This window comes from Ictidomys tridecemlineatus, chromosome 3 (genome assembly GCF_052094955.1).
Source record: "Ictidomys tridecemlineatus isolate mIctTri1 chromosome 3, mIctTri1.hap1, whole genome shotgun sequence".
Lineage (NCBI taxonomy): Eukaryota > Metazoa > Chordata > Mammalia > Rodentia > Sciuridae > Ictidomys > Ictidomys tridecemlineatus.
Genome location: NC_135479.1, coordinates 196636059 through 196661904, shown reverse-complemented (window position 1 = coordinate 196661904; position 25846 = coordinate 196636059).

Sequence of the window (25846 nt, the reverse complement as noted above, 5' to 3'; positions counted from 1 at the left end):
GAATAAGATTTTTTCATTTGAAAACTCTTGTGATACCAATGATCCCTTTTTGCTTGCTGATCATAGTTTATATAGCAAAGAAGTGTAAATATGTGTTTTGGGGGGCATCATTTGATAAATAAAGTAGGGCTGGGGATGTAGCTCCGTGGTAGAGTGATTGCTTAGGATGTAGAAGTCCCTGGGTTCAACCCCAGCACCAAAAGAAGCAAAAAAGATAAAAAAAAAAAATTTTCAGTGCTAAGAATGAGTACATTCTAAAGTAATTTCTGCATCAATGAGAGACAGGTAATTGTTATAAGCACATTTTTTTCTAGTTATCTTTTTTTCCTATTTCTAATTTTCATTTCAAATAAGTAATAATTCCCCATCATACCTAATTTCATTAATGACTCATGCTTACTTCAAGATTAGTGGCATAGTTAAACACTATGGGCATCTTGCTCCATGGTGTTTCCCTTCTGAAAAACAGCAACTTTCCCTGCCATTCTTTCTCACATCCTTTCTTCTGCATAAGAATCTGACAATCCATCTTTAACTTGACTTGAATAATGAGCTAATGTTCCTTCCAAAACATTCTCTTTTAACTTTTGCAAACAACAAATCAAGAACTGGACTAGATGCAACATTATCTAGCAAATTAGGCAAATCTCATGTGATTTCCTGAAATTCATTTCCATCTCCGAAACTGTTGCTTGTGGAAGGTAGATGTATCTCTCTGTTGCTGACGTACAAGTGCTATTTTAATTCTTGCTTGAATGTTTCCTCCCATCATTTAAAATTAAATATAGATAATATCTCTGACCCTCTTTCAACATTAATATAATTTTAGACATAAATGATACCAACCTTACATTTTAAATCTTGATCTTTCTTATTTTCTTTTGAGAAAAATCTTACCTATTCCTTCCATTGAAAAGTTTTATCCACAACAATAAGCTCATCATGTATTCTTGTGTTCACCAAAAATTAAAGGTTCCATGAGGTTTCCCAGAACAGTTATCATTGAAGAGGTATTTTAGGACAGAAGAATAGCAAGTAATTGTTAGTTTTGACTTACCCATGTTTCAGATTTCCACACTGACACCTCACCTCTACGTTACAAAGATTCCCCAAATCAACCACACAGTACTAGTATTAATCATATTACTAAATCTGTCATTAAAGTGATTTGAATTGTTATCCCTTGAATCCTCCTTGATTCATCATGCCTGGAAAAGGGAATATACTTATATTTATCAATGCTACACTTCATGCCTTTTACTTCAATGAAACTATATGCCGCAGTATCTCTCAAAGAGTAAAGTGACTGTTGGTTCAAATTTCCTTGGGGACCGAGAGGAGGTACAGAATGCAAACCTGCCCAGAAATTCAGTTAGTTTCAAAACTGTAACCTTCTCTTGTAGAGATTTTCAAAATATTTTTAGGTATTTTATTAAGGTTCTATACTTCTGCCTCACATCCAGATCAGACTCACATAATCTCACATTATTCAAATTATGTTTTAATTTATTTCCTTCCTCTACAATATTTTTGTCCTTGTATAATTGTTTCTCTCTTCTGTTTCCAAATTTGCCTTGAAAAATTGCCATTTTTTAATTGACAAGAAAAATTCTACATATTTTATGGTTCAAAACATATGTTTTGAAGTAGGCATACATTGTAGAATGGTAAAATGATACTTTTTAGCATGTGCATACTCTTGTATAATTATCTTCTTTTTTGTAGTGAGAACACATAAAATTCTCATGTAATTTAAATTTTTGATCTCCTTTAAAAAATTATTGTAAAATCATTTGGACATAAAACACTCTAAACTCCAAGGCTGTACATCAATTTTAGCCAGCATTTCGTTTAACTATTACTCTTTCTTATTTTCCATTTTTCTCTCTTGACAAAGACAGGAAAAATAAGAGAGGGTGAGAAAGAAAGAAGGAAGAAGAAGTAGAAAGAGTAGGAGGAGGAGAGGAGAGAAGAGGAGAGAGGAAGAAGAGGGAAAGAAAGAAGAAAAGGAAAATCAGCAATTCAAGCAGAGAAATTAGAATACTGCTTTGTGCAGCAATTGTCTGTGCACTGTGATACATAGTGGTCGGTGACAACATTGACTTTAAAGAGGTATCAGGAAATAACAGGTGTGCAGATTTTTTTGCGGTATTGTACTTCTAATCTGCACACTTTAGAGAAGTTAAATGAGTAAAATATTATTATCTAATTTCTAACTTTGCTACAAGCTTAACATTTGTCTGACCCCTTTATTATATGAATTTCTAAAACCAAAACAAACACAAGTAGTATAGATTAACTACAGAATTTTTCTATTGTCAATATCAGAATTAGCTCATTTTATTAAAAGAGATCCATTATGGAAATTTTGAGAAAGAAAAAAAATATAAGTAAATCAGTGTCTGCATATAGAGACTGCTTCGGTCTGAAGATACATATCCTATTTAAAGTGCACGCTGAGTAATTACCCCATTAATTTGATGAATGTAGACAGTATTCATGATGATTTAAGGCTCAAAGTTCTATTTTTCTCTCAGATACATAGGGTTTATTTTATTTTAATTATTTGGGTCATTGCCTTAATTCCTCATTTAACATTACTTATAAAAGGACCTTCCTATTTCTAAAATATGACCTTTTTAATGAAGTTCTTTCTACTATTGGCTTTAACCTTTAAGCTTGCCATGTTATGGTGCTATATGTAAATAGCTGCCTTGACAATGACATTTGGCATGACTCCAGACAGAGAGAATAATGGAAACAAAGTGATTGGATCTTTCGTTTCTTCAATTTTAAATTTACATTGTACCATTATATCACTGCTCTTAGAACTGCAAGATTCATCTTTGGATTTTCTCTTTTTCACACCTTCCTTCCCTGTGTCTCCCGCCATCCACTCTGTTATATATTGCAATGCAGGTTTTTTTTTATTGTTGTTGTTGTTTGTTTGCTTGTTTGTTTGTTTTTGGTACCAGGGATTGAACCCAGAGTTGATTAACAACTGAGCTACATCCCCAGCTCTTTTTGTATTTTTGATTTTGAGAAAAGGTCTTGCTAAGTTCCTAAGATTGACTTCAAACCTGAGCCTCCTGAGCTGCTGGGACTCACTGCAGAAAAAAAAAAAAAAAAAAAAAAAAAACTCAACTTGTGAACATTTTTTGTACTTTAGTTTTTATCTCATTATTTTCTAGGCTATATGATTTTGAGGATGTATATGGGTAACTCATATATTGGTTTTAATAACAATTCACATTTACTGTATGAAATATGATTGTTTTTTTGGTTTATAAACTAAAATATCCACATATTTGGAATTTGATAATTGACCCAGTGTATAAAGCTCAGTATTTAAATAAAAATGTAAGGTTTGGGACCAATTTATATACTCTGCAAATTTTTTACTTTGTAATAAATTCTGGTTTAGAATTGCTTATGCACATTCAATTTTTCTTTAATCCTATTTATTTAAAAATTTTTCATCTTAGAAAATATTTACTGCTGTTACTTTTTGTATCTCAGATGGATAAATGTTCTGACATTGACAATACAAGTAGTGAATTTTTCCATTCGATTATAACATACTGATTATCAGTATGATAACTGACAGAAAAAATTAAGATATTTAATCATTCAGTTCTAGTTTTAATTTTGTTAAATTTGAATTCTCTATGCTTGTTATCAATCAGGACAGTAAAATATCTAGTGTGGGGACAAGTGCATGGAGTACTGCATACATGGCATATGTTAAGGGTGTCTGAGTGGCAGGCCACCTCCCTCATGCAAGGCGTGTTAGTGGCAGGCCACTTACCCCATAGGCATAGCCCTCAGCATCAGGCCATGTGTTGCAGTCCCTGTCCTTGCTCCATGGCCTACTCCTCGATTGGTCGCTGCAAGGAAGTTAGTAGTCATTGCATTGGTGGTTACCTACAATCTGCTTAGATACTGCCTGAGTATATGTACATGGTAACTGCACAATCAAATTAGAACTGCTTCTTGCTTGGTCTCCAGAGGTCTTAAATAGCAACTCTGCAGACACACTCTCCTCTACCCAGTTCCATGGACCTTCTCAATGGATGAGAGAGAGCCCACACAATCTAGGGTGATATTTGAATGCTAGGATTCCTAATCAATAATTTTGGTTTATTTTTATGACTCTCCTGTCTTTGGGCAAAGCCTGAACAAAGAGAGTTATATTTAATATAATTACACAGATTATGCATCTTCAACTATTTGACTTCATGAACCTATAGCTGTCCTTTCACTTATTCAGTGCATTTCATGGTGAAACCCTGGGACTAACCATTACCAGTAATATGAAACCTTCAAAGATGTTTAATGTTTTCACACTCCCACATGCACTTATATCTTACAAACACATCCCCTTTAGTACTCTAGTATTTCAGTTTCAGAAAATTTTGGTTGCAAGTAGTAAAACCCAACTAAGATGCATAAAACTTTTAGCTGTATTCCTCTTTTTCCTTAATTATTTGTAATTAGTACCTAAACATAAAAGTTACACTTATTAATGGGGTAACATATAATACCTGAATATATATGTGTGCATTGTATAATGTTTAAATCAAATTAGTCTTATCTCTCTTCTCAAACATTTATAATTGTATTATAGTGAAAACTTTAAGAATCCCCTGCCTTCATTGAATGATGCAACATTTACTCTCCTGTGGAAGGATAAGTCCTTCTGTGCACTGGGTGGAATACATATTTGATTATTTAATCTCAATACATAAGCATTTATTTCCATTTACTTTTTCATGGTGGATACTTACCCCTTCACTGAATCAGTCCTATAAATGTACATGAAGAAACAAGAAAAAAAATAAATCACTTGCATGACCCTTTATCTACTCTAAAATTGTTTCTCTTCTTATTTTTCCTTTTGTAATATTTCTGTTCACTTTTGAATTCACTCTGAACAGACTTGGTCCCCACCAATCTTCTCAAGGAGCAATTAGCCTCTAAATGTTGAGTTCAGGGGTCATTTCTCAGAACTCAGCTTAGCCTATAAGTAACATTTGTCAAAATTTATTTTCTAAATTAAGACAACACAGCAATTTAATATAAAATGTTCCTATAAAAACCCCCTGTGACATAGATACTCCTTTTTAAATAGTCTGACACTGTGGCATAAGATGCTCTTTCAAAATTCCTTTTTGAAAGCTTTCTATGTTATGAAAAATTTCTTAGTAATTATAGTCTATTTATATAAGATATTTGTGCCCTGGTTAACTCACCTGTTTCAAAATAAATCCTCCCTTCCTTACAGAGTAAAGGAGAAACGACTAACCACAATGAACTCTAATCTGGTAGAGATCCTTCATCACTTGCCATTAAGTGTACAGTTTGTTAGATATTGCCAAGTCAAGGGCTTATTGTTCACATTTTCTCTTCAAGAACAGATAGACTAAAACATTTTTCAGCCTTTTTTTCAATTAATTTGGCTCCAGATGACTGACTTCTAGTCAATCTCATGTGGGAATAAGTTGATGAACCCTCAGGACTAGGCGTAACTACCGCTACCTAATATGATATGCTATCTATTGTCATCTGTGGGCTACAGAGACCATGTATAAGAAGATGACATCACAGAATGACAGGGACTCTTGACATAGTGCATTTCTTAGAGAGTCACACAATGTGTACTGAAATGTGGCTAAATAGATGAATATTGATGTGTTAACACAGAGATTTGGAGGTTAATTCAGGAAACATATATAGCTCTAGCTCATATCTGCCTCCAGATGTCCATACTTATATAACTGCCATCTCAAATAGGGCTATTAGAATTCTAGTTAGCAACAATAAATTAAAATTAGCAAAACATAATTCTTTAGTTTTCTTTTCTCAAAACATAAGTTGTATTGACCATATGACATTTACATAGAACGCTACAATGGGTTTCTAATGGATATGTTTATTTGGAATACTTCCGACGTTATCTCTGTAATAGATTTTCATATATTTCATACAAACATCCATGGCACAACCTAAAGGTCTTTGTTGGATTTACTACTTATTTTATGAAGAAAATTGGAGCAATAATTGGAAAATATTTTGAATTAAATAAAATCATTCTTGTTTATACCAGGTGGCAGAAATTGTCCTAAGAGTAAAGGCTAAGAGGGCAATTTGCACATGATGCTAGAGTTCTACAGTTATATTCACATCAAAATGATATATTTTATGAAAATTATTTTGTCAATTTATTAGTGAAATAAGTTGAACTGGCTGAGACTGATGATGAGGAAAATAAAAGTCACCTATCCACTGGAAGAATCCAGTTAGGTAATTATGGAGCTGTAATGTTTTACAGGAGATAATCAATATGAGATCTAATAAAGAAAAAAAATGCACTAGAATTTTCTGATTTTTGGAAACAGTATTTTGGGAAAAAAAAGTATTGGCACATAAAAAGTAAAACTACCATATCTGGGATTTAGTGGCTGATATCATTGTTGATACACAGAGACAGAAACTATTTCCTTTATAATTTATATATTACCAAAGATCATTTAAACTTAGATTGTGAACATCAACCCTGAAATTTAATTGTTGCTCATAATATAAATCCTAGTAGCAACAGATAGAAGCTAGTGACATATACATTCCGAAAAACATTTTACACATTGCAACTACTTTTTCTTCTTATTTCTCTAACTACATTAATGAACAGCTCAATATAACAAAAAAATACAATGTTGATATAAACATAATCAGGTCCATGATTCTAATAAGAATTGGAGTGTTTTTTTTTTGTCTATAGCTTTTAAATTAAAAACTGAATATCTATTCATTTACAGCTAAATAAAACTGCTAATTATAATTGACCATGGGGATAACTAACTTGCAGCACACACACAAACACACACACACACACATACACACACACACACACACACACACTTGTACTTCACAAAGTAATTTTTATCATGGATCTCTGTGCCTGGAAATCACTTGTGGAAGATGAAAATTGAGTTTCTGTTGTGAAGTAGGTGGATCCTCTAAGCAACTCAGAGAGACCCTATCCCTAAATAAAATTTTAAAAGGGCTGGGGATGTATCTCAGTAGTTAAAGATCCTTGGGTTGAATTCCTAGTATGTAAATATATATATATATATATATATATATATATGTGTGTGTGTGTGTGTGTGTGTGTGTGTGTGTGTGTGTGTGTGTGTTCGTGTGTGTATGTATCACAAATACAAAGTACTACTATGAGACTGAAACTTTCATTCACATTGTAAGAGGACAGACCATCTTTTTTTGTTACCATGAGTTTTTAAATACATATTAAATAATTCATATCTTCATTCACTGGTTAACCTTCTACTTAATTTTCTCAACTCAATATAGGACATCATTGATATCTCAGCCTATATCATTGTTTTTTATAATAAATATAAAGATTGAGGTAAAATCAGTTTTTGTTACTCTTGTTACATATATTTACTGAAAAAAATCAGAATTAAAAATAAAATAAGTTTAACAATTGCAGGTGAATTATACTTCAGTTTATCTTGATTTTTAAAAGAAACCAATAAATTTCAGAAAAATATTACTATTAATAATGATCCTAGAGAAGGCTTCAAGATAGTGGAATAGAGGGAAGCTCTATTCCTTATAGCTTTGTGACCTGGGATTCAAGCAGTGTTTATACTTTCTCTGCGAGTTATTAGAGGACCCCTGACAGCCATTCCCTTGCAGGATTCCTGGCATCCAAGCTCAAGCAGACCTCTATCTACCAACATGGGGTTCTCCTGGTGGCCTCCATATTGAAACACTGCAACCTCTGCCACAGACCCCTCCATGCAGTAGCCTGCACCTGGGGACACTGGAAAAGATCTGGAGACAGTCACCAGCCACAGCATGACACAGCACAGAGCTGCATCTGCAAACAAGCTTCCCCAAACCACCTCCTGGCTCCCCCAATGCCCCATCTCTGAAAAAGTTCTCCTCCATCTTGGGACCCCTTGGTCACCATTTTGGGCTATACTTGCTACCACCATCATCATATTTAGTTGGGGCAACTCCCATCTTAGAACACTGGCTGAGGCCTAGAAGCAATATCAAGGTACGTATAGTCCCCCAAATTCTTTCCTGCCAACCACAGGTACTAATCCTGCACAGTACTTGCAGCTATTTGGCTGAACCATAGCTCACAAAGCCTGGTCCTGATCTGCCAGATACAAACAGTTCTCCAAAGGCCCCAGAGTGCAGTCCATAAGACCTCTAGAGAGAGAGGTTCCTAATTGGAAAGTAGAAAAGAAGGGGGTGAGTGAGGAACAGTTTAGAGACTAAATTATAGAAAAGGGATTGTGAGGTCTAAAGAGAATATAAGGGGATAGGACCAGGTACCCACAATACAGGAGCTGGCCCAAAGGATATTCTTGAGGTGTAGTCTTCCAACAGGAACCAACAAGCGCTATACCCCAGCTCCAGGAGTTTCACCTTCAAGACCAAAACTCTCACCTAAGAACCTTCACAATCCGGAGAGTGGAGACTCTAGCAAACAACAGATAACCCCACCTACCAGATGAAAAAGGAAGCAGGAAAGATACTGAACTCCAATAGAACAATTCCTTAATTTTCCTTTGAGTTTTCTCTCTCTCCCCCCACCCCCTCCCTCACATCCCCAACATTTGTGAAACCAAGTGCTTTTTACTGCATTAGGCTACTAAGAACTGGGATGTATGAATAATATATTACAGTTTTGTTGTTAATTCTTTTTTATCTTTTACTTTTACATTTTTTTCATTTACTTATTTTTTTTGTACTCTCTCTTTCTCTTCTTACTTACCTGTCTCTCCAAAGTCTCTTTTTCTCTTTCCTTTTTTTCTAGTAAGTCAACTTCTATTGATTCCTCTTCATAATTCCTAGGATCTAATAACTCTTAATGCTCACCTCCTACCTTCTTAGATTCTCATTCAACACCCCCCATTCTCTCATTATCCACCATTATAAACTGTCATTCCTTTTTGAAACCTACTGTTAATATTGTAGATAATAATCAAACTCAACATTTCTGTGTATTGTGACCAAATCCTAAATAATTTAATAGGAGCTATTTGGTTAAGGCTGTATATTGTTTGTATTGGGATCTGTTAATATTGATCTCCCACTTAAAAGAGAGGTATTGGAACCCTGCAGGGACACTATAAACCTATAGGGTAAAAACTGTAACACTTCAGATCTTCAATACTAGAAGGGAAGAAACATGAACAACATGAAAAAAACAGGGGAAGAAAGCCCCCAAACAAACCAAAATACTAGAGTATTAGAATTCATTGCCAGCACAGCAGAAGAAATGTCAGAGAGAGAGAGTTCAGGATGTAAATAATTACAATTTTATGAGAATTAAAGGATGATATAAGAGAGCAAGTAATAGGCAGAAAAATATCATTTTGATAAAGAGCTATACAAGCAAATACAGAAAGCAAAGATTATCTCAATAAGGAGATAGAGATTCTAAAAAAAATTCTTGAAATGAAGGATACAATAAACTAAATAAAAAGCTCAATTGAAAGCATAACCAACGAACTAATTCACTTGGAAGAAAGAACATCAGATAGTGAAGACAAAGTATACAATCTGGAAAGTGAAGTTGATCACACAGTGAAGATAGTAAGAAACCATGAACAGAATATCCAAGAATTATGAGACAGCATCAAAAAACTAAACCTAAGAGTTATTGGGATAGAGGAAGGCATAGAGTTTCAAACCAAAGGAATGCTCAATCTCTTCAATGTGATGATATCAACAAATTTCCCAAGCATGAAGAACAAATTGGAAAAACAAATACAAGAGGCTTACAGGACACCAAATTACAACATATTAACACCAAGGCACATTATAATAAAAATGCTTAGCAAACAGAATAAGGATAGAATTTTAAAGGCCGCAAGAGAGAGGAATCAGATCACATATTGGGAGAGACCAGTTCGTATCTCAGCAGATTTTTCAACCCAGACCCTCAAAACCAGGAAATCATGGAACAACATTTATAAAGTTCTAAAAAAAAAAAATGGATGCCAACCAAGAAGCTTATGTCCAGCAAAACTAAGCTTTAGATTTGGTGATGAAATAAAAACCTTCCATGATAAATAAAAGTTAAAATAATTTACAACTACTAGAAAGCTGGCACTACAGAACATCCTCAGCAATATATTCCATGTAGAGGAAATGAAAAACAATGTTGAAAATCAACAGAGAGATGTATTACATTAAAGAAAAACCTAATCAGAAAAGAAACCAAGTCACATTAAATACCAAAAGTAAACAAAAATGACTGGGAATACAAATTATGTCTCTATAATAACCCTGAAAATTAATGGCCTAAACTGACCAATCAAAAGACATAGACTAGTATATTGGATACCCAAAAGAGTACCCAACAATATGTTGCCTGCAAAGGCTCATCTCATAGGAAAAGATATTCACAGATGGAAAGTGAAAGGTTGGGAAAAATCATACCACTCACATGGACTGTGGAAGCAAGCCTGGGTTTCCATCCTCATATCAAATAAGTAGACTATATGCTGAAGTTAATCAAAAAGGATAAAGAAGGTTACTACTTACTGCTCAAGGGAACTATACACTAACAAGACTTAACATTTATAAATATATATGCCCCAAACAATGGAGCATCTTTGTTCTTCAAAAAACTCTTCTCAAGTTCAAAAGTCAAATTGACCAAAACACAATAATTTGGGGTGACTTTAACATACCTCTATCATCACTAGATAGATCTTCCAAACAAAAGTTAAACAAAGAAACTATAGAACTCAATAGTACAATCAACAACTTAGATTTAACTGACGTATATAAAATATTTCATCCTTCAATGAAAGAATACACTTTCTTCTCAGAAACACATAAATCCCTTTCTAAAATAGACCATATACTATCCCACAAAGCAACTCTTAGCAGATATAAAGAAGTGGAGATACTACCCTGCATTGTATCAGATCATAATGGAATGAAATTAGAAATCAATGATAAAATAAGAAATATAATCCACTCCAACATCTGGAGACTAAATAATATGCTACTGAATGAACAATGGGTTACAGAAGACATCAAGGAGGAGATTAAAAATTTTTTAGAAGTGAATGAGAACACAGATACAACATATCAAAATCTCTGGGACATTATGAAAGCAGTTCTAGAGGAAAGATCATTGCATGGAGTTCATTCATTAAAAGAAGAAAGAATCAAAAAATAAATGACTTAACACTACATCTCAAAGCCTTAGAAAAAGAAAAATAAATTAACACTAAAAGCAGTAGAAGACAGGAAATAGTTAAAATTGGAGCTGAAATTAATAAAATTGGAACAAAAGAAACAAAAAATTGACAAAACAAAAAGTTGGTTCTTGGAAAAAAATAAATAAAATTGACAGACCCTTAGACATGCTAAGGAACCAAAGAAGAGAGGAAAATCAAATTACTAATATACATGATAAAAAAGGTAGCATAACAACAGACACTACAGAAATACAGAAGATAATTCAAAATTATTTTGAAAACTGGTAGTTCAATAAAATAGAAAATATCAAAGACATTGACAAATTTCTAGAATCATATAGTTTGCCAAAATTGAATCAGGATGATATACACAATTTAAACATATCAATTTCAAGTGACAAAATAGAAGATGCCATCAAAAGTCTAGCAACAAAGAAAAGTCCAGGAACTGATGAATACACAGCAAAGTTCTACAAGACCTTTAAAGAAGGATTTTAAAGAAGAAATAATACCAATGCTCTTCAATTTATTCCAGGAAATAGAAAAAGAGGCAAAACTTCCAAAATCATTCTCTGAAACCAATTTCACCCAAAGACAAATAAAAAAAAACAAAAACCAAAAAAAAAAACAAAAAAACACTTCTGACTAATATCTCTAATGAACATGGATGCAAATCTTCTTTATAAAATTCTGGGTTCATCGCAGGGATGCAAGGTTGGTACAACATACAGAAATTAATAAATGTAATTTATCACATCGATAGACTTAAAGATAAGAAACACACGATCATCTCAATAGATGCAAAAAAAGCATTCAACAATATACAGCACCCCTTCATGTTCAAAACACTAGGAAACCTAGGAATAATAGGAACATACATCAACATGGTGAAAAGATATCTATACTAAGCCCAATGCCAACATCATTATAAATGGAGAAATATTAAAAGCATTTATTCTAAAAACTGGAAGAAGTGAGAGATGCCCTCTTTCACCACTTCTATTTAACATAGTCTTTGAAACTCTAGCCAGGGCAAAATTAGATAACAGAAATTAAATGGATACAAATAGGAAAAGAATGACTCAAACTGTCACTATTTGCTGATGACATGATTCTATACTTGGAAGATTTGAAAAATTCTACCAGAAAACTACTAGAACTAATAAATAAATTTAGAAAAGTAGTAGGATATAAAATCAACACCCATAAATCAAATGCATTTCTATACATCAATGATAAATCCTCTGGAAGAGAAATTAGAAAAACTACCCAATTTATAATTGCCTCAAAAACAAAATAAAATAAAAGCAGATACTTGGGAATCAACCTAACTAAAGAGGTAAAAGACCTCTACAATGAAAACAACAGAATGCTAAAATATGAAATTAAAGGAGGCCTTAGAAGATGAAAAGCTCTCCTTTGTTCTTGGATAGACAGGATTAATATTGTCAAAATGACCATACTACCAAAGCACTATACAGATTTATTGCAAATTCAAACAAAATCTCAATGATATTCCTCATAGATATAGACAAAGGAATCATATAATTGATCTGGAAAAATAAAAGACTCAAAATATACAAAGCAATATTTAGCAAGAAGAGTGAAGCAGGTGGCATCACAATACCAGACCTTAAACTATACTACAGAGCAACAGTAACAAAAAAGTCATCGTATTGGCACCAACTTTTATGCCCTTCAATAGGTGAATGGATAAAGAAACTGTGGTGTATATACACAATGGAATATTTCTCAGCATTAAAAGAGAATAAAATTATGGCATTTTCAGGTAAATGAATAGAGTTTGAGAATATTATGCTAAGCAAAGTAAACCAATCCCAAAAAAATCAGAGGCCAAATTTTCTTTCTGATAAGTGGATGCTGATCCATAATGTGGTGCAGTTGAGAGGGGGAAGAATGAGAAGAATGGGGGAAATTTTGATAGTGCAAAGGAGAGGGAGGGGAAGGGAGAGATCACAGAGGTAGAAAAGATGATGGAATGAGATGGACATGGTTACCCTAGGTACATGTTTGATTGCTCGAATGGTGTGACTCTACATTGTATACAAGCAGAGAGGTGAAATACTGTGCTCCATTTGTGTACTATGAATCAAAATGTATACCACTTCCATGAAAAACTAGTTTGAACAAACAAATTTTTCAAAAAATAATAAATAAACAAATAAAAGGGCTATGCAGTCAAAAAATAATGATACTGACACTAATAAGAATTTGTGATATTATTATTATAACATATTAAAACTGACAAATACTCTTCTAAACAGATTACATTTATTTTGTGGCACTCATCTGAATATTCTTAGAAAACAATATTTTTACATGTGAAATAGAATTTCAAATTCACCTTTTAAATGATAAATAACTATCATTGGTGGGACTAGATTTCAAATTAAAATATATAATTTTTCTTAATTTCTCATACTTCAAATATTGTATTGGTATAAATAATTAAGTACTTTGGTCATTGTTACAATTGAAATAGTGATCTTAAGATTTGCCTGTAAAATATGCCAAAGAATGTTCTTATGGCTATTTAATTGAGTGAAAAATTTATGCAAGTGTAATAATGTCTCTTGTGATAATGTGTGGCATAGCTCTGATATCCTACTGGGTTTGCTTCATTAAGTACAATGTTTGCCAGACTCATTCCTAGAGATCCTAATTCAATTTGCTGATATGCCTAAGCAATGGGTTTGTGTGTCAGAGAGAGCTCTCATATGCAGGTAGAATTAGGAATCAATTATTCAGAGGTTGAATTCAAATATTTATTACAGAGCATTTGTTCCAATATGATAAAGCCATTGCATATGTAAGGTGTAGCACACATGACAGGAGTGGAATGGATGAATTGTATACTAATTTATGTTTTAAAAAAATTCTGTATTTTCTTCTAAAGTAGTTGTAATTTTTACATTTCCATCAGTAATTTGAGAAAAAAATTACTTCCTATAAAAAATTGTTGGCCTAGCATGGTGGTACATGCCTGTAATCCTAGCAACTTTGGAGGCTAATGCAGGAGGATCATGAGTTTGAAGCCAACTCTAAGCAACTTAGTGAGACGGTGTGCGCTGGCGCGCACACATGCGTGTATGTACAACCTTTCCTTTACTCTTCTTTACTCATCTATTGACAGACACTTAGGTGGGTTTCATAATGTGGCTATTGTAAAGTTTGTGCAATAAACATTGATGTGCATGTATTCATTACAGTATGCTGACTTTACTTCTTTGGAATAAATATCAGGGAAAAATAGCTCTATCATGTAATAGTTTCATTCCTATTCTTTTAAGGAATCTCTACTGATTTATTCAGTGGTTATCTAATCTACAGTCCCATCGACAATGTATACTTATTTGTTTCTCACTACATTCTCACTAGGATTGATTATTTTTATTCTTAGAGGTTGCCTTTCTAACTCGAGTGGGACAAAACTCTCAATGCAGTTTTGATTTGCATTTTGTTGATTGCTAAGTATATTGAAACTTTTTTTTCATTCATTTGTTCACACTCTCTTTTGAGAAATGTCAGTTTAGAGCATTTACTCATTTATTGATTGGGTTATTTGTGTTTTTGTATTTTTGAGATCATTGTATATTCTGAATATTACTCCTCTGTCAGAAGAGTAGCTAGCAAAGATTTTGTCCCTTTCTGTACGCTCACTCTTGAGATGTTCTAAATTGTTTCTCTTATTGTGCAGGAGCTTTTTAATTTGATGCCCTTCAATTTATTGATTTTTGGTTTTATTTCATGAGCTTTATAAGTCTTTTTAAGAAAGTTATTGTCTGTGTTTATACCATATAGTGTTATCCCTGTTTTCTTTTTGAAGTAACAATTTTTTTTTCTAATTCCTAGGTGTTCAGTCCACTTGAATTGACTTCTATGCAGGGTGAAAGATAGAGGTTTAATTTCATTCTTTTACATATCAATATCCAGTTTTTCCAGTACCTTTGGTTTAAAATGCTGTCTTTCTTCAAATGTGTATTTTTGATGCTTTTGTTTTCACTATATCTATGTGGATATATTGTTGTGTCTTATATTCTACTCCATTGGTCTTCATACATGCTTTTAGGTCAACATTATAGCTATTTTTCCCCTATAGCTGGGTAGTATAATGTGACATCAGCATTGTTGTTCTTGCTCAGAATTATTTTGCAATTCTAGGATTTTTTTTTCTTCCATGTGAATTTGGAGACTGATTTTCGTGATTCTGTTGAAAAATACCAGTGTTATTTTGATAGAGATAACATTTAAAAATCAATAAGCATAATTTAACACATCAGTAGAATTAAGAACAATAACTAGGTGAACAAAATTGTGTTTGAAAAATTTATTATTTGTTCATGTTAAAAATGTAGAGGAAGTAAGGGATAGAAGGAATTTACTTCTAAGTTATAAAAATTTTGCATGACAAACCCAAAGCTATCACAATAATAAATGAAGAAGAATTGAAAGCATTTTCTCCAAAATTAGGAAAAAGATCTGGTTGTCCATTCTCACCAAATTTATTCGATATGACTCTTCAAATTCTAGCTGAGTAATCAAGCAAGAGAAGGGTATTAAAGAGATACAAATAGAAAAATAAGAAGTAAAATTATGTTTGTTGATGACAAGATTCTATGTTTAGATTACCTGGACACCTCCTACAGAAGACATTAAATCTGATAAAAGAAATATTGCAGCAAAGAAGCAGAATACAAAATCAACATTCTCAAAATGATAGCTTTTTTCTGAATCAAAAATTAGACTGGTTGTAGAGGAAACAGAAAATTCTTTTTATTTACAGTGGCTTAAAAATAATAAAAACCCCAGGAATAAATCTGTCTAAAGAGGTGAAAGATCTCTACCCCAAACCTATATAACCCTGAAGACATAAGTTGAAGAAGATATTATGATATGGGTTAACCTCCCATGTTTTTGGATAGACAGACTTAATATTGTTAAAATGACTACATTACCAAAAGCAATAAACATATTCAATGTCATTTGTCACCACTGAAGAAACCTGATGTTAGCGTTAAACCTCATATTTATGTGAGTATGTAGAAAAATTGGAGAAATTTCTTTCAATGTTCACAAAGTCAAAGGTGCACCTTGATGCTCATCTTCCTTTGTATTGAATTGGCTGCAAAAAAAATTTGCATTAATTTATTAAAAGTAAGTTTGCAAAGGAAGATATTCCACATTAATAGTGAGGTAGATATTTTGATCATATTTTATATCTTCTTTGAATGCTCACAAAGTTCAGCCATTATAGAAGAGGATCTTGATAATCAGGAAAATCAAATAGCCAGTTCTATCATGAATATCAGCTTCTTTGCTCAGCCATGGTTATATCTGGTAATTAAGTTATGACTGACTGTGACAGCTACCAGCATTCATGAGACTTTTACCATCTATCAAATGTGCAGACTTGTGCTGATCCACTAATAAGATATTTTACATGAATAAAAAACAAAATAAACAAAAACAAACAAAAAACAGCAACAACAACAACAACAACAAAAACTTGTTATCAGTGTCAGGCTAGTTACCAAATTAAAAAAGAGGTATTTTTTCTTTATTAGATGAATGAATTATTCTTAATATGGATTTCTCTTCCTTGTTGCTACTGTTTTTTTTCTACATTTATATGTGAACTTGGTGTCCTGTCACCTGTTCTATTCACTGTCCTGCCACCTATGAAATGCTGCTTTTGATTAAGTAATAATTTTATGGCACAAAGAGGCAATGAGAAACACCCCATGTCAATTAATGGTCTTTGTTTTAGTCACCTATTTCACTACTGTGATCAAAAAGACATAGCAAGAACAGAGGAGGAAAAATTTATTTGGGGGCTCACAGTTTAGAGGTGTCAGTCTATAGACAGCTGGCTTCACTGTTCTGTGCCTGACATGAGGCAGAACAACATGATGGAAAGAGGAAAGGTACTCAGGACATGACAATCAGGAAGCAGAGAGAGACTAACTCTGGTTCACTAAGAACAAAATATGTACGCCAAAAATACATCCCCAGTGACCCAGAAAAGAGGATCAAAAATCCAAGACCAAATTCACTGATATCACCTAATTTTAATTTAAATATTTAATGAATTATTTTATATATTTTAGCAGACTTTACATATTCTTTTCTTTTTTTTTTTTTCCCCCTAAATCAAACTTACTCTCTGTTACTAATTCTTTAAGATATTTTCATCTAGCTCATTTGCTAAAAATAGTGGTTTGGGATATAAGTCTCTTCATTTGTCATTCAGTTAGATATACAGAAACATAAAACTTTCAGCCTACACATGCATTGTGTGTGTGTGTGTGTGTGTGTGTGTGTGTGTGTGTTTTGCTAGAGATTTAACCCCAGGCCTTGTGCATGTGAGGAAAGCATTCTAAGCACTCTACCAATTGAGCTATATCCCCAGCCCTACCCATGCATTTTAAAATAATTTATATTTGTTAGAGTCTGTAAACAAGTCAGGATGGCGCCTGGCAAATGTTAGAGTCTGTAAACAAGTCTGGATGGCACCTGGCATTTTGCCAGAGGGAGTGGTTTGTGAAGTAAAGCCAGCAAGCCATTAAGTGTGGAGATTCCTTATTGATTGACTGCCTTATTGAGTTTATGTTAATTAGATAAGCTGTGTGGAATGTATAAATACCCCTCCTCTCCTACAATAAAGGGCTCTCACTCCTGCTGTATCAATGTACACAAGTTGTTAGTCACCCCTCGGCTATTTTGCCCAGCTAGCCGGGCTGCGGCACATATTGATAACAAAATTAAGCATAAGAAAATAAAACAAAACTCAATTTAGAAATCCTGTATGCTTATCTGTGTGTGGATGTTAATTTTCACATCCGCCTCTAATGTATTCTGACATCTCTCCAATGAAACCTGGGCTTTGTGATTGTTCTTCAAGTATGTGTTTACATGAAGCCAAATCACAAATCGAAATTTGTCACTTCTGTTTTATAATCTACAAAGTTGTTTAAGTGATACTATGAGGAACTAATTATTGCTGAGAAATTAGAAAATGACCAATAGTAGTAAAATATACTTTAATAAACTTCTCTAATTCATACTTCCTTTTGTAGAGTTTGTTTACTTTTGAAGTTGAAACAAAACTATTGGTTGAATTTGCTGAGTAGAGCAAATATGAGATGACTTTAAAACAATCTTTGACTCTCTGATCCACTAGTTGGCCCAGTGTTACACAGAGAATAATTTAAATGTACTGATTCAGTTTCTTTTCTAAATTATAATAATTGTATTAAATAATTAATAAGTATTATTAATAAATATGTTCAGATAATTAAATAATAAATCAATTTTAAAAATTTAGGAGATTTTTTAAGGGACTGAATGAACATTAGTTATTAGATAAACCTGGCCTGATCAGACAAGACACTTTTAAATACTTTCTGACACTGGTATATCCTAATTTACAAACAACTCTGGAGTCTGAGAAAGGGAGATTACAAGTCAAGGATAGCCTCAACAAATCAGTGACACCTTGTCTCAAACTAAAAAATTAAAATGAACTGTGGATATAGCTCAGTTGTAAAATGTCCTTGGGTTCAATCCTTAGTATACCCTTCCAAATAAATAACAAATATAAATACATATTTTTTAAAATAATATTTTAATATTTCCACACTTCCCTTTTTTGACCAGAATATAAATAGTGAACTCCACAGATTTTTTATATGTATGTGTGTGTGTATGTGTGTGTGTGTGTGTGTGTGTGTGTAAATACATACATATATATATGTATGCATATGAAAAAGTCTGTGGATTTCAGTATTTATATTCTGGTCACAAAAGAGATCTGTAGAAATTTATATATTCAGAAATTTAATAAAATTGCTTACATGTGAAATTAGCTTGTAAATATATTTTATATCAAATAATGTTATAACTTAAAATTATAAGCGTTCTTTTCTAAATATAATCATCACATTTTTCACACAAATTATTATATTCTGATTTACATTTGTATATTATGAATCTCTTGAAAAATTAGATATCTGGGAATTGAGACTGGATGCTGTTTTTATCTCATAGCAACAGTCCTCTAATGCTGCTGCCTACCTAAAAGGGACATAATACTCCAATCCATTATCTGTGATCTACTTAATTTTTTCTCAGGATTATCTGAATTTCCTGGTTACCTGTATTCTGAACTCCTACAATAAGAATGTTGAATGTTTTACAGTAGGTGGATTATGTATAGGCTTGCCCTTCTCCACTGAGAGACTAAAAGCTCTACCACAAGATAATTTCTGTCCAAGGTCTCTGCTGGCATTTTGTAATCTTACACCAGGCTCCTGAATGAAGTGAAAGTTCCCTGAGGAATCAATTTCATTCAGCAAATTAAAATTCTCCAGAGAAGGAAAATTCAGCAGAAGATAAGATGGTTAAAAAAAAAAAGAACTGGTTAGATTATGGTTTGTTGCTTTATAGCATTGTGCTATAACACAATATCTTATAGTGATGGGAGTTCAAAATAGTGTTTGAGAGTCCTGATACAAAAGCAAATATCTAAAGGGAAATTCAAGCTCTACCACTTAAGAATTATTGGGGGCAAGTTAATTAAACTTTCATGTCATACATTTTTGCATGAGAAAAACAAAGATGTGTTAGAATAAAATCTGTATCACAGGGCAAATGCAATGGTTAAATAGGATTAAAAATATAGAAACTTCAAAACTATGTTTGTACTGAGTTAAGTGGTCCATGAACATGGACACCTATTATTATTTTTAATTACTTATGAAAATATATGGGACTACAGGTGAATAATCAGAGCTTCATGAAGTGCCTTAATAAACATGCTAGGGCAATACTGAATATGGTTTCTTCAAGCTGCTATAATAATAATTTTAGAGCTGCCTTTTCAAAAATTAAAAAAATAATAATAAATTTGGTCAATTCCCATAGATGATAACTTCTGTCATTTTTTATTTTTTAAAGTTTGTTTTTAAAGTTTATTATAAGTGTTAAAATAAAATTTTAAATCATTATGAAGCTAAAAATTTTAACTGGTTTTATTGAAAAATTAGAAACAACATTTTTATATTTAAACAAAAGCAAATTTTAAAGTTTTATGTGACATTTACCAGAAATTCATCTGTAATACTGAACAATGTTTTATTACAATCATGTATCAGCATGCTGAGTTCACTTCAAAATGCATATTTCCCTGGATATATATATATATATATATATATATATATATATATATAATATGTATATATTTTCTTTTTGAAAATACTTTTTTAAAGAAATTTAGTCATAAGCATAAGTTCATTGCTTTTTAAATTTCTTGATAACTAGAGGGAGGGTCTTTTCATATTGGACTTTGAGGAAAACCTATTTAACCTACTTTTAAAAGTAAGTGTCTTACCAAATTTATAGTTTATTTTTCTCCTATAGTTGCATATGCAAATATGCACAATATTTTACTGATATGTACAATATTTTATTCATAACATTTTAACTATGTAAGTTGAGAACATTGTCTGTAAGGACACTTCAATTTTATTCTCTTTTGTTCCTTTGTTGATGTTTTTAATATTAATAGTTTAAATAATTAATCAGTTCATTTGTGTAAGAGATTTTGTGTGTAGTAGTTTAGAAATACTACATCCACATCATGAATGTATTTTAATATATTATGATATATGATTTCAATTTTAATATACAATGGAGTTTTGTTCAGGTAGAAAATACGAGTTAAGTTTTATTTTTCGTACATATGAAAAGTTAATAATCCCAATACCTGTTATAGAAAACAATTTTTCTTCTATTCTGTTTAATGACTATTTTTATTTATCAATTTCTCTCACTATGTTTTCTTAATTCAAATTTGTGTCTAACACTGAAATAATATATAAGCATAATTTGAGACAAGATTTTCATTTAAGAAATGTGGATAAAAGTGATCAAATTTGTCTTCCTAGTCTTAAAATTACAGTTTGTTTTTAGAAATAATTAGATTCAGCAAATTAATAGAATTCTGTTATACATTCCAGATGATAAAATTATGAACCAGGATTCTTTTTACATGTATCATCTCAGCCATTTTATGGGCTTTTACTTTTATAAGTATAGGACTCTATAAGGAGCAGCTCAATGTCATGTTGCATGTTCTCCTCTATTTCCATGTGCAAACATTATCTCTTAAATAGGCTTTGCCAGAAGTTTTCTGAGGTCAAAATAATAGTATTCAGTATATTGAAAGTGCATCTTAAACCCAAACCCACATTAATGTTATTAATTTGTGTAGACTAAAATTTCTATATAAAAATACTCTAGTTACTATCAAAATGAGGCTCCCCCTCAGTGTTTTTCTTGTTGGCTGTTGCATAAAGAATAGGATGTTTAGCACAATAAAAATGGGGGAAAGCTTGTGATTACTATTGTGCAAGTTATTAACAGTGTCAGAATAGCAGTCATAAAAATATGCCATAAGGAAAAGTGAGTCAGTGATGGGATTCATCAGCTCAGTGGGCATGTAAAGCCTATTTGTTTTAATAGCATATTTTCACACAAACAAGGAAATGTATTTCTGGGTGAGAATATTAATTAATTTGTTTTTGGTCAGGCTATATTCCTTTCCAAATTTAAAAGCAACAGCAATCAGAATATTTAAAATTAATTATGATAGTTCACATTATTCACTACCCATTTTTCAAATGCCAACCAGTGTAATCACTGAATCTTTTCCATGGAAGTATAGCCATCTTGAGAAATTTTACTTATAACAATTTGAATATTCTTATGGCATTCAAGATATTGTACACAGTACAAATATTTACTACAGTATATGTGATTATATGCATTTATATATGCTCAGGCAATAACTTATTTTTCTCTGATAAACAAAATAACTTTAATTAAATTTTTAACAAGTATCATTTGATCATAGATAGTTATAAGTACAAAATGTTCTCAATTTAGAGAGTCATACAGATAATATGAGTTTAAGTTATGTCAAAAAAGACCCAGAAACACTGTAATATTTTAATTATTTTTTAAAAATAGGCTTCAGTCTAACAAATAATGTCTATTTCAATAACTACTCAATAAAAACAAAATTAAACCATTGTCCACTTTCTTAATTCAAAGCATTAGGAAGAAATTAAATTCTCCAGTCTGACAGATATTGAGACAAAATTTCTCACATTTAATTTCTCATTGCTTGAAGCATTATTTCAGCAGTAATTTACTTGTTTATTAAGTTCCATAATAATGAGTATTGTTTTCAGTTCTCCTTTTGGTATCCTAACATGCCTACTTTTCTTAAAATATAATTTTTTAAAAGTTTGTTGATTTTACTACTGCAATAGCAATAATTCATATTTTCTATGCTTCTTCCTCTTAAGCTCTCACCATGAGGTTATGAAGTCAAAAGTTTAAAATCCTATCTATTTTTACTATCCAAAACCTTCAGTGAACAATATTAAAATGGCAATTTCAATTCGTGGAGGACATGACCCCTCAAAGAAAAAAAATTTAAAAATGTAAACTCAATCAGCAGATGGCAATAACTACAAAAACTCTTTTTTTTTTTTCTTCTGTTTTTTTAAATCCTTAGAAATCTTGATCCTCAGTGTCTTGGTGACTCCATTTCTCACAGTTTTGGAGGCTGAGAAAACCTATGTCAAGGTGCTGGCAGAGCTGGTGTAAGGGCCTGCCTGTTGATTTGCAGATTGTTTGCTTTGTATCCACACAAGGTGGAGAGGGGAAGTAGGGGAAGAGGAAAGTGGGTAGGGAAAAACACAAGGCAAAATAGAGAGACTGAAAAAGACAGAGAGAGAAGCTGAGTAAGCTCTTATGTCTTTCCTAATAAGGGAACTAATTATTCATGAGGGCTCTACCTCAGAAACTAACCAGCTCCCCACAGTCTTTCCTCCTTTTTACTACCTCATGGGAAATACAATTCAACATATGGATTTGGGGGAGACGAAAACATTTGATCCATAACATCCACTGTCAGAGTATTCACACTTTTATATTATATTCTACATTCTTTCTCTCCTAATACTTCAAATCTGGAAAGAGAAAACTCACAAGTAATAAGGTGTTTAATTACACATTAACTTCCTCTATGTATTTCTCAGTTGTTTTTTGTTTTCTGAGGTCAGCTATATCTCAACTATTTCTGTTTCTTAAAATTACACATATATACAAATCTATGAAAGGGGATAAATGTGCGTATATCAAAATTTTATCAGTCATTAAGGCTCCTATGGGGAATTATAATAGACTGTGTGGTTGAATAAAAACAGATATTTCTTTTTCACTAGTGAAAACATAACATTTCAAGACAAAGGCATCAGAAGATTCAGTGTCTAGTGGGGACATGTTCCTTGTTTCATGGAAGAAAGGCAACTTCTTATTGTGATAAACGATGAGGCAGCTCTCTGGGACCTCTATAATAAGGGTACTAATTGCATTAATAACGTTCTACCCTAAGGACCTAATCACCTCACAAAGCTCCCATTTCCTATCCAATCTCCTTGAGGATTAGGATTTCAACAAGTTAATTTCTAACAGGAGTAAGGGTTGGGCACAAATATTCATGCCATGGCACTTAGGATATATATTATCATTTTGAAATTTTTACTTACCCATTAATTCCATAACATGTTTACCTGGTTAAAGTGGTAGATTTTATCTTAAATTGGATTGTAGAATATGGTGGTGTTAGATGTGTTTTTCTGAGTGTGAAATATTATAAATGGTGTGACTCCTCTTACTTCATTCCAGAGTCTTACCCTTAATACTTCACACATCTGTGCTGCTTCCCTGTACTACATAGACAATAGAATGTATGGACTCTACAGTAAATGAGCAATACATCCATATTTTAAACACTTTAATACATCTCTATTGCTCTCTGGCAAAACTGCACATCTTTTTTCTCTTGCTAGTCTGATCTCTGTTCCACACGCCTCAATTTCTTGTCTGTTTTCTGCCATACTAAAATCCACTAGTTTTCCTAATATGCATTACCAACTACTCTAGTCTTATCTTTGAACCACCTCTACCTCATTTTTTTCTAGTTAACTTTTATTCTTCACATCTTTCATATCTCAGCATTATTTATACTACTTCAGAAATTCTTATATGACAACCAAGAGAAGGTACATAATACTAATTATCAATAATTATAAACAAATTGCAATAGTTTAATGTCTCTTAGGACCAGAAAGTATGTTAACAAGTTATACTTACTGAATTTATTTAATTGTCACAAGATTCCTAAGAAGATGAGTCTGCTTATTTTCCTCAGGTTTTATGTACTGTGACTATGAAAGAATGCAAAAATTGGAGTTTAGGGGAGTTCTCTTTGGATCTTACAGTCTTAACTGTTACTAATTAGTAATCACCATCATGGTTATTATTGAGGTAAGAGTTTATGGATGTCAAAATGCAGAAGGAGAATAGAAGCAAAATGTCAGCTGGAGTACAAGACAGATAGATGAATCCTCACGTCCTGTTTAGGATAAGTCCTATTAGGTAGAGTCCAACTCTACCATTGACAGCTTATCATCCTGGCAATTTCTGCCACAGATTATGTATTTTAATCAGATGAAATGAGGTAACCAACTGAAGCTGGATTCTAATGAGGTGAAAATAAAGCAACCAATGAGGACAAATGGAGCAAGGTCTTCAATCAGGTCTGTGCAGAGAATGGACCAAGGAACAGCACACAAGAGAAGACTTGACCAGGCTTCCAGGCCTTGAGCTGCTCTCTAGCTTAGCTCACTCCACTCTATCTATGAAGTGTCACTCACTTTCAATAAATCTGTGCTGTTTTAAGTCTTGTACATCTTGCTCAATTCTTTGTTAAGAATGCCAAGTACCTGAACCCCAACTGGACACACCACCAGTATCAATTACCATTATGATTATCAAAATCATTAGCAATACACTTTCAAAAGCCAAATATTTTTACAAGCTAGAAATATGAAATAGAAAAATTAACACTTAAATCCCATTTTTGAGGACCTAAGTTATATGTATTATAGTCATATTTTTATATTATTCTTACAAGAACCCTTCAGAAATTGTGGTTTGCAGTAAAAAGGATATTGTATCCATTATTTGGTGTCTAAGCAATTTCTTTTCTTTTGTCATAAATGCTTAAAGTTCACATTGTTGTGAAAAAAAATAAATTTTAAAAATGATCTCTTAGGTTTTTATTATTTTACTTTTTTAAATATAGTAATACTTGCTTTTGTTATAGCGTAAGAGATTACTCCAGGGATCCAGGGCACTCCTGAATCTTGTATACCAGTTCTTGTGTCTTCACTGGAAAGAATCTGATTGAAACACAGAGTAGTAAGCAAAAGTTTAATAATGGAAGTGAGAAGCTAGTGCAATATACAGCATAAGAATTATGTGTACAACCTTAAAGAGAGAATTGTATGGTGCTCACAGAATTGGAGAAAAAAAGAAATTTAGTCCTCCCGGTTTTTGTTTCAATTTCTGTCCCCTTAATGAGTTTATTCTTCCCTCTATGGGTTTGTTGTAAAATCCTTTCCTTAATTAATTTATTACCTTTGAAGTCC